This window comes from Camelus ferus, chromosome 10 (assembly GCF_009834535.1).
Source record: "Camelus ferus isolate YT-003-E chromosome 10, BCGSAC_Cfer_1.0, whole genome shotgun sequence".
Lineage (NCBI taxonomy): Eukaryota > Metazoa > Chordata > Mammalia > Artiodactyla > Camelidae > Camelus > Camelus ferus.
In genome coordinates this window covers 69,909,326-69,923,112 of record NC_045705.1, presented here as the reverse complement: position 1 = coordinate 69,923,112, position 13,787 = coordinate 69,909,326, and positions in this window count along the sequence as shown.

The window sequence follows — 13,787 nt, the reverse complement described above, 5'->3', positions numbered from 1 at the left end:
GAGAACTGCCCTAGTGTGTGTCCGTCCACACGTGCGCCTGAAAGGACAGGCTGGACATCGCTCGCTAATACAATTGCATGTTTTACAAACCTGGTTGTGTTTCAAGCAACAAAGAAAAGTAAATTTCACATAAGAGTCACGGTATGCATGACATTTCTAAACAAGCAAAAAAAAAAAAAAAAGCTGTAATCAATTCGGAAAGCATGGAGGAGAATCTCCAAGGACAAGATGTTGGATTCTGGTTAAAAGATGGGTGCGTAGCAGGAAGACGGCTGATGAAAACTGTGCGGACACCCGCATGGCAGGTTGGTGACCTGCTCTCTCCACCGGCTGACACAGTGCCGAGACACGGCGTGTGCGTGGTTTCTCTGGTGGCTGGAACACACCAGTGGACAGGGAAGGGGTCCCTGCTTGCGGGGGCTTCAAGTCCATGCGGGGAAGACCCACGGTAAACAGATCGTGATACACGTCAGGTAACTAATGGGAAATAGTGACGGGGTGGTAACTGCATTAAAAAGCAAACAGGTGTCGGGGAGAGAGAAGTGTGGGTGTTTGGGGTGACCCGGGGAGGGTCTTTAAGGAGGAACGATGAGAAGGAGTAAGAGACAGGCATGCTGGGGGAGGCAGGGGTGCGGCCGGTGCGCAGAGGGACCTGCGGGGCTGAGCAGGGAGGGGGTGGGTGTGGCGGCGGTGGGGGGGGAGGACCCCATGTGAGCAGCGCAGCCCGAGGTCAGAGATGCACCCGGGGGACATTCGGGGCACCGCCGCCCTCCTAGAGTTTGTGGGGCACACTGAAACCTGGGGCCAGTGGCTGTGCCCGGTGCAGAGATGCGGGTGGAGGGGCAGTGGCAGGGATGGAGCTGAGGCTGGTCAAGGGGCTCCAGCTGAGGTTCTGGCCACAAGGAGAGGGCTGGTGAGGTGCTGCTAGAGAGAGGTCAAGGCAGAGGGAAGGGGGAAATCTGGGAATGCTTCCGGAAGAGGTGGCAGGAGCAGCAGGTGTGGCGGACTGTGAAGCAGCTGCTTAAAGCCGGGTTTGGATGCTTAGGAGCAAAGCGGGGGAGGTGGGGGTTAAAGTAAAAAAGGTGGTAAGTTGTTGCAAATATTTCCCGGTTCTGGCCTGACTCCAGAGGGATGTGTTAATCTTTCTTGCCGCGGGTCACCCGTGCGGTGCGTCACCTGTGCATCGCGCCTGCTCGGGATGTTTCCCGTGAGCTGAACAAAGGCATTTTAGCGAAACGCTCAGGCGTGGGAGGCAGGGTCCCCGGAGTCGGGCCATTAGATACACTTCCAGTTACAAGTGACATCCCTTCAGGGACTGACTTGCAGCGAAGCGGCAGAACACAGAGGGTAAAGCCAGAGAGGCAGACCCGACTGTTACGCTGGGAGGCTCTCCCCACGCGGTCTGCTCTGGACTCTGCCCTGTGACGCGGCCAGGCTCCCTCCCGTCCTCCACGCCCCCAGCTCACGCATCGGGGCCCTCTGCAGGAAGACGCGCAGGGAGTCCCGGCAGCGCCCCCTGGGAGATGCCCGGCCATGAGGCAGATGGCCGGGCGAGCCGCGCTGGCCACCCGGACAGGAGAAAGAGTAGGTCGGAGGCCAGCGGCAGGCGCTCCCACCGAGGCAGGAATGTCCCGGTGGCCAGGGGCAGGCCCCCGAGGAGGAGGGTGGCGATCACGCTGTGGATGGTGAGGTAGGTCCTGGAGGGCGAACACTGCTGGGGACACCGGAGGGCCAGGGTCAGGCTGGACACGCACATCGTGAAGCAGAGGAGCAGGTGAAAAGCCCCCAGGCCTTCGTGGAACCTGTCGCAGGCTGGGCTCTTGCTGGAGCTGCCACAGACCTCGTCCGCCACGTGCAGACAGAGGCCCAGGGCCCAGCTCAGGCTGCTCACCACGGCCGAGGTCCACTTGGGGTGGTGGCGGCTCCAGGAAGAAGAGAGGACCCCCAGGGAGGCCTCAGCGCCCGTGGCGGCCAGGAGACGCAGCCCCACCGAGTCACAGAAGTCGGACACAGGGTCCAGGACGGCAGCCACGTGCAGGGTCACCTGGTGATGCAGCTCCAGGACTTCCTCCAAGAGGACCAGAGCCGTGTAGCCGAGGCTGAGGCCGTCGGCAGCGCTCAGGTGGAGCACGTAGGCCGAGTAGGGGCCGCTGCAGACGTGGAGGCAGAGAAGCCAGCACACGGCACCGTTGCCCTAGCGCCCCACAGAGAGCCACCAGCACCGTGAGGGGAAGGACCACCGGCAGGTGCAGGGACCACCCAGCCCCGCCCTCTGTGTCATTTGCGGCTCTGTGGACGGTGGTCTCACCCTCAGAGTCCAGACTCGAGTTCCAGGGGAGGGCTGGGAAGTGCTGGTCCATGGGGACTGGACACACCCTGGGAAAACAAAGGTTTGGTCACGTACCAAATCTGGGGGAGTCAGGGTTAGCCTTAGCCCTCAGGGTTCTGCTTGGGGCCCCCAAGTTGGCAGGGGTCCCACAGAACGGGGTGGAGGAGAGATGCTGACATGCGGTGGGAGGTCTCACCCTGGCCTCCCCGAGCCCCCACTCCGTCCGCCCCTCCACGGCTCACGCGGGTCCTCAGGGCTTCATGCTGGTCGAGGCCCTGAGTTAGCCCACACCTCCCAGGCCCTCGCGGCCTTCTTCCCAGAGGGGCCAAACTGTCTTCATGACATGGTCTAGGCAGTGACACTGAGATTGGGGGGCAGCTGCGGACGACCCTCTCCGCCCCGCGGTGCGCTCCCACCTCTCCTCTGCCTGTCCCCGCCCCCACTCTCAGGCACCGGGCCTCCAGCTTCCCAGCCCAGGCCTTTGCACGTGCTGCTCCGCTGCCGGGAAGTGTCTCTTCGCATCACAGGCTCTGTCTGCTCCTGGTCCTGCCCCTGGGCGGCTTCCCCACCCAGCGCCTTCCGGTGGTCCTGCCTGCCCCACGCTCACCGCCTGCTAATGGTCTACACCACCCACTTACTTGCTTTTGCAAGACCCACTCCCTGACACCTGCCCCCTGAGAATATAAGTCCATGTGAGATTGTTTCATTTAAGAATCTCGCCCATTGCCTGTTCCAGCTCAGGGAACAGTGTTTGGCACAGAGGAGGGGCGCTGGGGTATCCGTGTCTCAGTGAGTGAACCCCTCCAGGATGCTGGCCGAGGGGCTCTTGTGGGTCACCTATACTCGGGGGCGCTCTGGGGGCCTCTGCATCCCCGAGGAGGCCCTGTGGGGTCCCCAGGGAAGCACACGCCTGGGCCCGGGGCTGTGCCCACGTTGCAGTGGCCGCCACCAGCGGTCAGGACCGGGCACCCACTCATACCTGCCAGACCTGGGTCTTTGTTGTATTTCGCAAGGAGGGTGACCAACTTGTCCGGTTTGCCTGGGACTTCCCCACCTGTATCCCTAAATGGCCCGTGTCCTGGGAAGACTGGGGCGGCTGGTCGCCCGACTTGAAGATGGAACTGAGAATCAGCATTTCCTCCGGAATCTGGCCGCAGGGCTAACCAGGGGGTCTGAGGAGCCTGGGGTGAGGGCCTGGGAGCCAGCCTCCTTGGGGCAGATCCCAGCCCCCTTGTGAGCGGCTGACCTCCTCCTGTCTCAGTAGCCCCATCTGGGGAAGGGGTGCTGCTCTGGGCTGAATTGTGTGCCCCCAAATTCACATGTTGGAGTCCTGACCCCCAGCGCCCCAGAAGGTGGCTGTATTCAGAGGCGGGGCCTTTCAAGGGGTGAATAAGGTAAAATGAGGTCACTGGGGGGGGTCCTAACCCCACAGGACTGGCGTCCTTACAAGAAGAGGAGATCAGGACGCAGACACATGCAGACGGACGACCACGTGAGGATGCAGGGAGAAGATGGCCGTCTCCACGCCGGGGAGAGAGGCCCCGGGCGGAGCCGGCCCTGCCCACGCCCGGCCCTCGGACTCCCGCCTCCAGGACAGGGGACGGAGACCGTCTGCTGGTTAAGCTGCCATCTGTGGGGGGTTGTTACGGCCGTCAGAGCCAGTCGTGTGAGGACTCAGGACAGCGATGCCCACCTGGTCCTGCAGCCCCGAGCCACAGAGGCTCTGCTTCTGGGTCACAGAAGCTTCTGGAACAACACTTGTTCTAAGAACTGACCCAAGCCTGCCACGTACCTGGGAAACCCCCTCGTCCTGCGGTTTGTCCTCACAGATTGGTGCATCACTGGGGTTCAGAGCTTCAGGGCCCGGCCCCTCTTTCCAGGGTAACGGAACCCCCTCCAGTCAGGGGCTCTCCCCGAGATGGAAGGGTCTGCCCCAGCCCCCCTGATGCCCGCTCTGGGCTGCCCTGTGTCCCGTGCCTGAGGTCAAGGGGGGCTGGAGATCGGAATCAGGTCTATGGAGATCGGAAGCAGGTCTATGAGGATCAGAATCAGATCAGGGCGGTCATATGATAAGGCCTGGGGCCTGGTGACAGCTGGTGCCCATGGAAACGCCAGGGTCAGATGTGGTTAGGGCCCCGGGTCAGGGTGTTCCAACCCGTGACGGTGATGGACAGGAAGCTGGCAGACAGCCCTGTGACCAACCCCAGGCGGCTGGAGCTTCGGTCCTCATCAAGGAGTGGGGGATTTATCGGTGAGACAATTTTAGGGGGGAAAGTGGGCATCCTCTCCAGAGAAAGAGACCCCAGGTGGCCTCCAGGGTAGCAGACAGGCTCTCGGTCCCTTGGCTGACTGAGACGCAGGCTCTCGCCCAGAGCGCACCCCTGCCCCCGGATGACAGGCAGCATCTGTCAAAGGATGCTTCCCCCGTCAAAGCAGCAGGAGGAGGCAGCTCTGCTCAAAGGGGGAGCCCTCGGCACCTGGCAGGGCCCCCACGCCGGGAATGTCGTCTCTGAGTGGGGCCGTGAGCTGGGCGCCCTGAGGATGCCAGTCCTGCCCACAGAGGGGCCGACACTGCGGTGGGGCTGCCGTCCTGAGAGCCGGCTCTGATGGAGGAGCCCCGCCCAGTGGGGCCAGAACAGCCGGGGCACCTTTGCTCTTGAACTGAGGCGGTTGCTCTGGCTCTGAGACGTGCACCTCTCTCTCTCAATTTAATTTAGGTGAAATTCACATAACGCAGAATGAATGACTTTGAGGTGCACGATTCAGTGCCGTTCAGCACAGTCACGATGCCGCGCAGTCACCGCCTGTTTAGTTCCGGAACATTCCCACCCCCCCAAAAAAAGGAAGCTCAGACCCATTATCAGTCGCTCCCCACTCCCTCCTTGGCAAACACCAAGCTGCTTTCTGTCTCCACAGAGTTGCCTCTTCTGAACATCTTACATAAGTGGGATCGTATGATATGGGGTCTTTCGTGTTGGTCTAATGTTTTCAGAGTTCATGACGTCCTCACGTGTCAGAATTCAGTCCTTTCTGTGGTGAGCCTCTCAGAAGGCTGGGGTGCTTCCCTCCGCCCCTGCCCCAGCCCACTTAGCTAATTTAAAAACTGCTGTAAACAAAAAATGTTGCAGCCGTATCAGTAAACAAACGATGCTGTGGCCGTCAAGTCATCAGGCCACCACCCCCGACAGTGAGCGGAGGGAACTCTGGATGCAGACAAGAGGGCAGCCCGGCCTCTGCAGCGCCCCCAGTGGCGCCCCCAAGAGGGCTCAGGATGGGAAGCACAGGACGCTGCCCTAGAGAGCTAAGGTGCCCATCAAAGGGATGATTTCAATGAGCCCAGACCTTTGCGCCTTCCCATACTTAGAAGCACTAAATTCCTTGACTTGAGATCGCTGGTTTTCCTTAAATAACAGTAATCTTTTGCTGTTCTGACTACCTGGCTTCTACCTTGCCACCTTGGAGCAGTCCCTCAGGGCGACCCGAGAGGCTGTCATCCTCAGAAATGTCTGCCGAATATAACATAACTCTCAGCTTTTAAGTTGTGCATTTTACTTCAGTCGACACTTCCTCCAAAAGTACCTTAGACTGAACAAGGAATGTCTTAGATGAGAAATAAACAGGACTGTAGAAGTCAAGCTATTAAGTCAGAACGACACAGAAATTGGGAGGTCAAGCGTCGTTTCGCAGCAGCTCAAGCCCCACCTCTAACAGTGTGGGGTCACTCTCCCCGGCCGCGGGCACCTTCTGTGGGCAGGAGTCAGAGCCCAGGCGTGGCTCCCCCATGGGAGCCCCCGGGGGGGACGGGTGGAAAGCCAGGGCCCCATCTCTGTCCTGTCCATTTCCAGGCGCACCTTCCTCGTACAAGTCACGAGGTCTTAAATTCCAGGCAAACAAAAGCCTGGGTTAAGATTGTCTGAAAGCGAAAGCAAATAGATCTTTTCTCGTACCTGGGAGGTCTTCTTGGACGGACCTGGTGCTACAGAGTCCGATATCCCGAGAGATCAGAGTTCGCGCCCGGGTCAGGAAGCCCTCTAAGGGTTTCTGCCTTGAGCCGAGTCGTCAACTTCCCCATGTCCCCGGGTCTTCCTGTCTGAGGGCCCCTTGCCGATCAGGGCCCAGGCCTTTATCTGAAATCCCGGAACTCAGCATCTCGTGATGTCCCCCAGCCTGTCTGTTAATTACTCTGCTCTTAGTGACAGACCTCCCAACCAAGAAGGCTCTCTGGGAGAAGTCACAGCCTCCCCTGTGTCCATCTCCCCGACGGATGCCAGCCCAGCCCAGCCCGGCCCGGCCAGGTGAGATGGGCAGGGAGCCATGGCAACACATCTTTCCAAGGGAGCTCAGATGTGCACCTTTCCTTTTGCCATGAGTGGAGTGATTTTTTTTTTTTAAGTAAAGACGTGGCAGTCCCTGCAGATCTGTCTGAGACCCTCACATCAGACCCACCAAGCCTGCGGTGACCATGTCTCTGCTTTGTCGGGCCCTCTTAGATCTGACCTGCCCACCACCGGCTAGGGTCGTACGAGGCAAAATAAGTCATCTCTTTCTTTTCCACTAATTGCAATTGATCAATCAATCAATTTCAAATGAGTCTCCCTAAGCCAGGGCTGCTCTGACGGCTTGTGACGTCTGGTTGTGGCCGCCGTGGGCAGTGGGGTCTCCAGGACCCTCGTGTGCTCTCCAGGTGCTCCCCTCGCCAGCTGCTCCTGTCTCCGGTGGTGCAGTCTGCATATTTTCATGTTCAGAAAAACTCCAAGCACAAGTAAGGGGGCGGGAGAGGTGGACAGAGCACCCTGCAGAAGGGGTGGGTGGTGTGGGGTGGTGCTGTGCGGGTCCCAAGCCCACCTGGGGTAGCCTGTTTAGGAAAGTGTGTGGCATCAGGAAAGGCTTGAGAACCTCCTCCAGCAACAGCAGCCAGACAGCAGTTCCTGGCATGGCCTCTAGGTGGCAGTAGACTGACTTCTATGACAGGAAGAAACCAAAGCCAGATTGGGCAAGGGCCCCGTGCCACGCATGCGCTCCCAGAGTGCGGCTGCCCACGTGGACGAAGGCTAGTGGAGGAGAGTTCATGGGCTCACGGGTGCCCAAGTGGAAGATGGCCCTTCTCCTCATCTTCCCAAGTCTAGACCCCTAGCACGGATGAGCACGCCCACCATCCGTACCCTGTTCTCCGGTGACTTTCACGAGGCCCTCCTGGTCTCCCTGCTGCAGAAGAGGCTACTCCTGGTGCTTGTCTCCTTCACCATAAATAGAGAGCACCCCTGAGTGGGAGCCCATGTCCGTCTGGACACAAGGTCCATGACTTTCCCAGAACACCAAGGCCTGAGCCAAGCGCCTGTGGTCCCTGTGGCCTTTGAGTCAGCTCTGGTGCCATGAAGGAAGAGGCAACAAAAAGGAAAGGGTGGACAGGAGGGGGAGCGCTCAGAGGATCTGGTGGGGGGGAGGCCAGGGGTGAGGCCCGCACATGCCAACGCCCGTCCTGTGTCAGAGACTCAGACGTGCCAGGCGCCGCTTTGGATGGTGGACGTTGCAGGCACTTGATCCTCCCAGCAGGCCTGTGGGTGTTTCAGACGAGGACGCACAGTCAGAGGTGTTAGACGACCCTGCCAAGGTGGAAGGTTTGAGGAAATGGGAGGCTGATCAAGAAGAAAGATAAGACCGTGAGCTGGCGGCGGTGCACAGTGAGCTTCACCAGGGTGCACTCTGACAGGTTTCCATCGGGAGAGTCCCCCACAGCGTGAGACCTTCCAGAAGCTGCAGCACAGGGGCCAGCACCCGGAGGGCGGTGAGAGCTGGGGAGCTGCTGGGGTGGAGGGGAATTTCAGAGGGCTCGTGGGACGAGGTGACATCACTCGGCAGCTTGTTGGGAGCCTCTGCATCGGAGAGCAGCAGAGGGGGCTGTGGCCTGAGGTCTTCCATTGCCCGATGTTTGTCTTATCTGTGACCCACAGGTGCTGGGTGCAGTTCTGGACGATGATAAACAGGAAGATTGGAACTGGCTTAAAATCTGCTAATCTGGGCTCTATATTTAAGACAACTGAATGTGTGAAGAGTGAGTCTGGTGCTGGCGGGCTTAGAGCCCACGGGTCCTGGCCTGCTGAGAAGTAAGGCCCGCAGGACCAGGCTGCAGAGGACGCCTTTGACTCACCTACGGAACACCAGGCTCGTCCAGCTGGTAGAGGGGAGGCTGGGGCCTGAACTCACGTGCTCAACAGCCACGTGGCGTTGCCGCCCCCTGCCCACCTGGGCCTGGGGCTCTTCTGGCCCAGGTCCCTGTCCCTCCTCCTCTCACAGCAACCTCCTGACTGCTGGCTGGGATTCTAGATTCCAGGCAGGAAAGGAGGCTGGGACTTGTGCTCAGGGAGAATATGCCTGGAGGTAACCCTCCCGAGACTTTGTCCCAATAATTGAAGGATGAGATTTTCTGATGAGATTCACGATGATATGAACAGCATGAGAGATGGAGTGTGCAGTACTACACAGAGGGTGAGATATGTCAGCATTTGAAAGTCTTCATAACCCAGTGAACCAGTATTTCCCAAATGACTACAGAATCACTGACGGGAAAAGGATCCGATTAAAGTGCCATTTAGATCAACGGCTTTTAACGTAACAAGGGGTTCCGGGTTTACTGATATGGTCTCAGACTCCACATTACAACTGACCTTGAAGAGACCGCCATTTGTTAAGTTTTGCATGATTTCAAGAAAGCATATTTCAACTTGCACAGAAGAGCACCTGAGAGGACTGTCAGACTCCTCTTGCCTTTTCCTGCAACGTATCTGTGTGCAGCCAGATCTTTTCCATATACTTCAGGCAAAATAACATTTTGCAGCAGACTGAGTGCAGAAGCAGATAGGAGACTCCAGCTGTCTCCCCACAAGCCAAGCATTGAAAAGGTTTGTGTGACGTGTAAAAAAATGCCACTCTTCCCACTGAGATTTTTTATTTTTAAAAATGTATTTATTTTTCATAAAAAGATGCCAGTCATCTTAACATGCAATGAGTTTATTACCTGTATTTTAAAACGACTATACAATAAATATGGTTTTTAATTTTTTAAGTTTTATTTTAAGGTGGAAAATACCGGCAGATTTAAATCACACGGAAAAATGCTCTCTGGGGTCTTAAGATCGAAGTGTTTGAGAACCACTGTTAAAGAGGGTTAAAAGGTTTGGAAAGGAGGCGACGTCGTGTCTTTTTCATCTACAGGATCCAGTTGAGGGAGGGCCCGAGCTGGCTGACACAAGGACCCCAAGGAAATGCCCCTGGATTTTGGGCGACACGATCCACGTGCTCTCCTACAAAGCAGCCAGCAGGAAACGGGCCTTCCTTCCTCTCATCTTGCTGGGTTTCTCCATCAACCCTGGGAGGCACGAGCCTAGTCACTGGAAATGTATCTCGTGGGGCTGAAAGTAAAACTAAACATAGCGGGGACAAAAATCCTTCCGGCGGGGTTTGGAGGGTGTGCTCAGCGATCTCTGGGCCTGTTTACCCTGGCGAGTGCACTGTCCGGGGCTGGACCCCGGCGACTCCACACCAGAGGGTGTGCCGTGAGGCTCTCATCCTTTGTTCCTGACCTTTCTTCATCGGGGGCCTTGGCCAGAGCTGCCCTGGTTCTCCATCGCATCGTTCTGCTGTCTCTCCCCAAGGGCTGGAGGCCATTCCATCCACAAACAGATGCGGTTTCTGAGAAGAAGCACGTCTTATTTCAGGACTCCGAGGTGGTTCACTTCTCCAGATGGAGAAGGTTCAGCTGTCTCCCCCCAGCACCACTGCCACCCCCACTGAAGCCTTGATCCAGGGTCCGGAGCGCCTGGGTCTCGGCCTGGGCGGTGGTCACTGCAGGGCTGGACGTGGGAGGTTGGGACTTTGAAAGGGGTGAAAGGGCAGGACGAGGTCAGGAAATGAGGTGAGAAGGAAGACCCCAGACAGTGTGGCCCCGGAGGGAGCTTCTCCCAGGCATGACCCTCAGATAAGCCTCAGCCGCCAAAGTACCCCAGATATTTCAAAGTCGCAAACCTCACCTGAGCTGATGGGTGCGGAATGCTAGGCACATTCGAGCGGATGCGTAATGGAGGTTTAAGAGGAAAAGTCACAGGAGGAGAATGATGCTGAGAACAGAGGCGGAAGCCAAACGAGAGGGTGAGGCAACACCGGAGGAAACTCGAGGATGCAGAAGCGGTACTGAGATCTCCTCCCGAGATGGCACTTGGACCCTGATTGGCCGGTGACCCCACACAGGAAAAAACAAGGGAACTTGAACCATCTTGATAAACTTAGAGCTCCCGAGAGTGGCTCGCTGGTCCCAGGACACAGTGGACTTCTCCAAGAGCAGACTTCCAGAGAAGGCCCTTCCTGCCCTCACGGACCGGACCCTGGACCCGCACCGAAGGTAAGAGCTAGTTGTTCTCGTCTCGCCGCATCTTCCTGGGGCGTTAAGCCCGTGTCTGGTCTGGAGCCGAGACCGTCTGTGCGTCCTGTTCCCACCGCGTCTTCCCTGCCCTGCCACGGCTGCCGTCCACCCGCCACTGCCTCCCGACCCGCTGGGCTGTGGTCTGACATCTCCACGATGGGGCAACACCGATGCCTCGGCCATGCCCTCCTGGACAGTTCTGCAGTGGGCTTTCCCCCAGTTTTAGCCTCCATGTGTCTGCTCTCTTCCCTGCCCCCCTCCCCCTCCTGCATTCTCATCCAGTTACTTTACAGGATGACTTACGCCATTTTTGCATTAGGACAATACGGCATGGAGAGACAAGACACTGGACCTCAAACCGTGAAAGTCTGAAGAGGGGCAGCTGCTGAGGCCAGCAGTCACATGGCCCTTAAAGAAAAGGCCCAGGGCCAGGGGCGAGCCTGCCACGGCAAAGAAGGCCCAGGTGTCCTGACCACCTCCAGTCAGCCAGCCAGCTGACCAGCCTCGGGGAGCAGAGTTCCCTGAAGACAGCCCCAGAATATTTGGTGAGTGGAGTACATTATCTTTGATGACATCCATCTCCTAGTGATCTGCCCTCCGTTCCATCAGAACATCGTTGCTAGCGCATTGAGGACCTAAGTCTGCAACAGTCTAAAGCACGCTAAACCCTCGTGCTCCTAGTATGTCTCACTCTGCTCAGACTTCCGAGGAATCACTGCCGTGCTGCTGGTCCTCTGCTCTTAGCGCCTCAGACATCACGCTCCCCTGTTTCCTTCCCCCACACCCTCTCCTTTCCTGTGCGCTTCCGTTGGTCCTTCTTTGTCTACGCATCGGATGGTGCTCTGTCCCAGATCTGCCCGTCTCCTATGATGGCATCCTCTTCAGTGGTGTCAGCCGTCACTTACACCATGCTGTTTGCTAAGTCCACAGCTCCCTTCCCAAATCCCGGCGATCTGAATTTCTTCACCTAGATGTTCCACCAACAACCCCAAAGCAGCATAACTCAGAATGAATTCACTACCTTCTACTCACTTCCTTCTTCAAAGCCTGCTTTTCAATCCACCTAATCCACAACCTGAGCTGAGAGTCCTCACGGACTTCTCTCCCTTTCCAGAATGTCCTCTCGGTACTAACCCTAGGATAGAAGAAAGAACTCTGAGAACATTAACCCGAAGATCCAAGGCAGAGCCAGCAGTGACGAGTGAAGGAAGGCTTCCTCGGGGTGGTGACTCCTGAGCTGAGCCTAGAAGGACAAAGAGGACTGGTGTAGACATAATTCCCATCAGGTTGCTCTGAGGTATAGGTCGTTTGTTATGTAAAGCCACGGAGACAAAAAATATAGGACAGACATACACTGCAAGTAAGTCAAGATTGCTGAAGAGCAGAGCGTGATGGTGAGGGTCACAAAAGGGGTGGCAGCAAGACACACAGGCCCTGAGCCAAGGAGCACAATTTTTATCCTGATGGAGTCTAAGATGGGGAAAAACATGACTAGATATGCAGATGATGGAAGATGGTGGGAAGTTTCGGTTGGAGCAGGGCAATTTTGGAGCCAGGTAAGTAAATTAGAAGGTAGTCAAAGAGTGAACACAGGGGAGTGTGAGCACGAGAGCAGAAAAAAGGAAATTGTATTCGTCAGCACACACTAGGTTATGTTGTGGTAACAAACAATCCCTGAATCTTCATGCCCTAAAACAATGAGATTTTTTATTTTGTTTTGTTCTGATTTTTTGTTTTTTACTTACATTCCACATCCATTGCAAGATGTTATAGTTCCTTAGAGATTCAGACTAATGGAACAGGGGACCTTGCTGGTCCCCCATGTCAGGAGGGAGAGGGAGCTCTGAAAGGTCTCAAACAAGTAAATAAGTCTTCCACCCAGAAGTCACCTTCCACTAAGAAGTCACTATTCAGAATTATTCATGCAGCTCTAGTCCAAGAACAGCGGGCCCAGGAAGTCCAGTCTCACTGGTGCCATATTGCCAACTAGCATGAATAACCACAAGAAGTGGAGACAAAATTGAGAAAAGCAGGTGACGTGTTGGATGTAGGAAACAGAGGGAGAGGCAGGAGTCAAAGACAGTAATTTTAACAGTGGCTTACACTCATTGAGAAGCTACTGTGTGCCAAGCCCTGCTCTAAGTGTTTTACAAGGATTCATAGGGGATTTTAAGCCTCGCAAAAACCCTAGGAGGAAACACCATGAACCTCATCACGATAAATCAGAGTTTGACAAACTACGGCCCACGGGCCAGATCCCGCCTGTCACCTGTTGTTGTGCAGTCTGTGAGCCAAGAACAGTTTTTCTATTTTTAAGTGGTTGGGGAAAAAATCAAAAGAAGAATAATATTTTGTGGCATGGAAAAATGATAGGAAATTCACATCTCAGTGTTCGTAAATAAGGTGTTATTGGAAGCCGGCTGCACTGGGGCATGACTTGTGGTCGGTGGCTGCTCTCTGTGCAACGGCAGAACTGAGGACACAGAACAAGTCGCCTGTGGAGCCTGAAATACTTATTATGTGGCTCTTTACAGAAAGATCTTGCCAATCTCTGCTTTATCTCCAGAAACGGACACACAGAAAGGTGGGGAACATTGCACAAGGCACCCGTTCACTATGGGAGGGGCAGGAACCCAGCCCAAATGGTCTGACCCCAGAGTCCCCCGCGCCCTCCAGTGACTCTGCATTTCAGATCCAGGGAACTGGGCTTTGTGTGCTAATGTTATCCGTTCTCTGCAGGAAGAAGAAACATGCAGTGAAGAGCACAAGTGGGGGGGGGGCGTCCTCCCTGGTGTAATTAGCAGGCAGTTTGACGAGCAAGTCAGGGGCTGAGGAGAGACAGAGGTTTGGGAACTGAGTGACCGATAGGGTGCCAGGTGAGTGGATGAGATCAAATTCAGGATGTAGTTTAAGTGGGAAAGAGCAGGATGCCGAGGAAAGGGACCTGAAAAACGCCAACATTTGGGGGATAAAAAGAGGAGAGGAACTAACGGCGTCTCAGTAAAAACTAAGGAGAAGCTGGAAATGAGGGAGGGGAGGAGT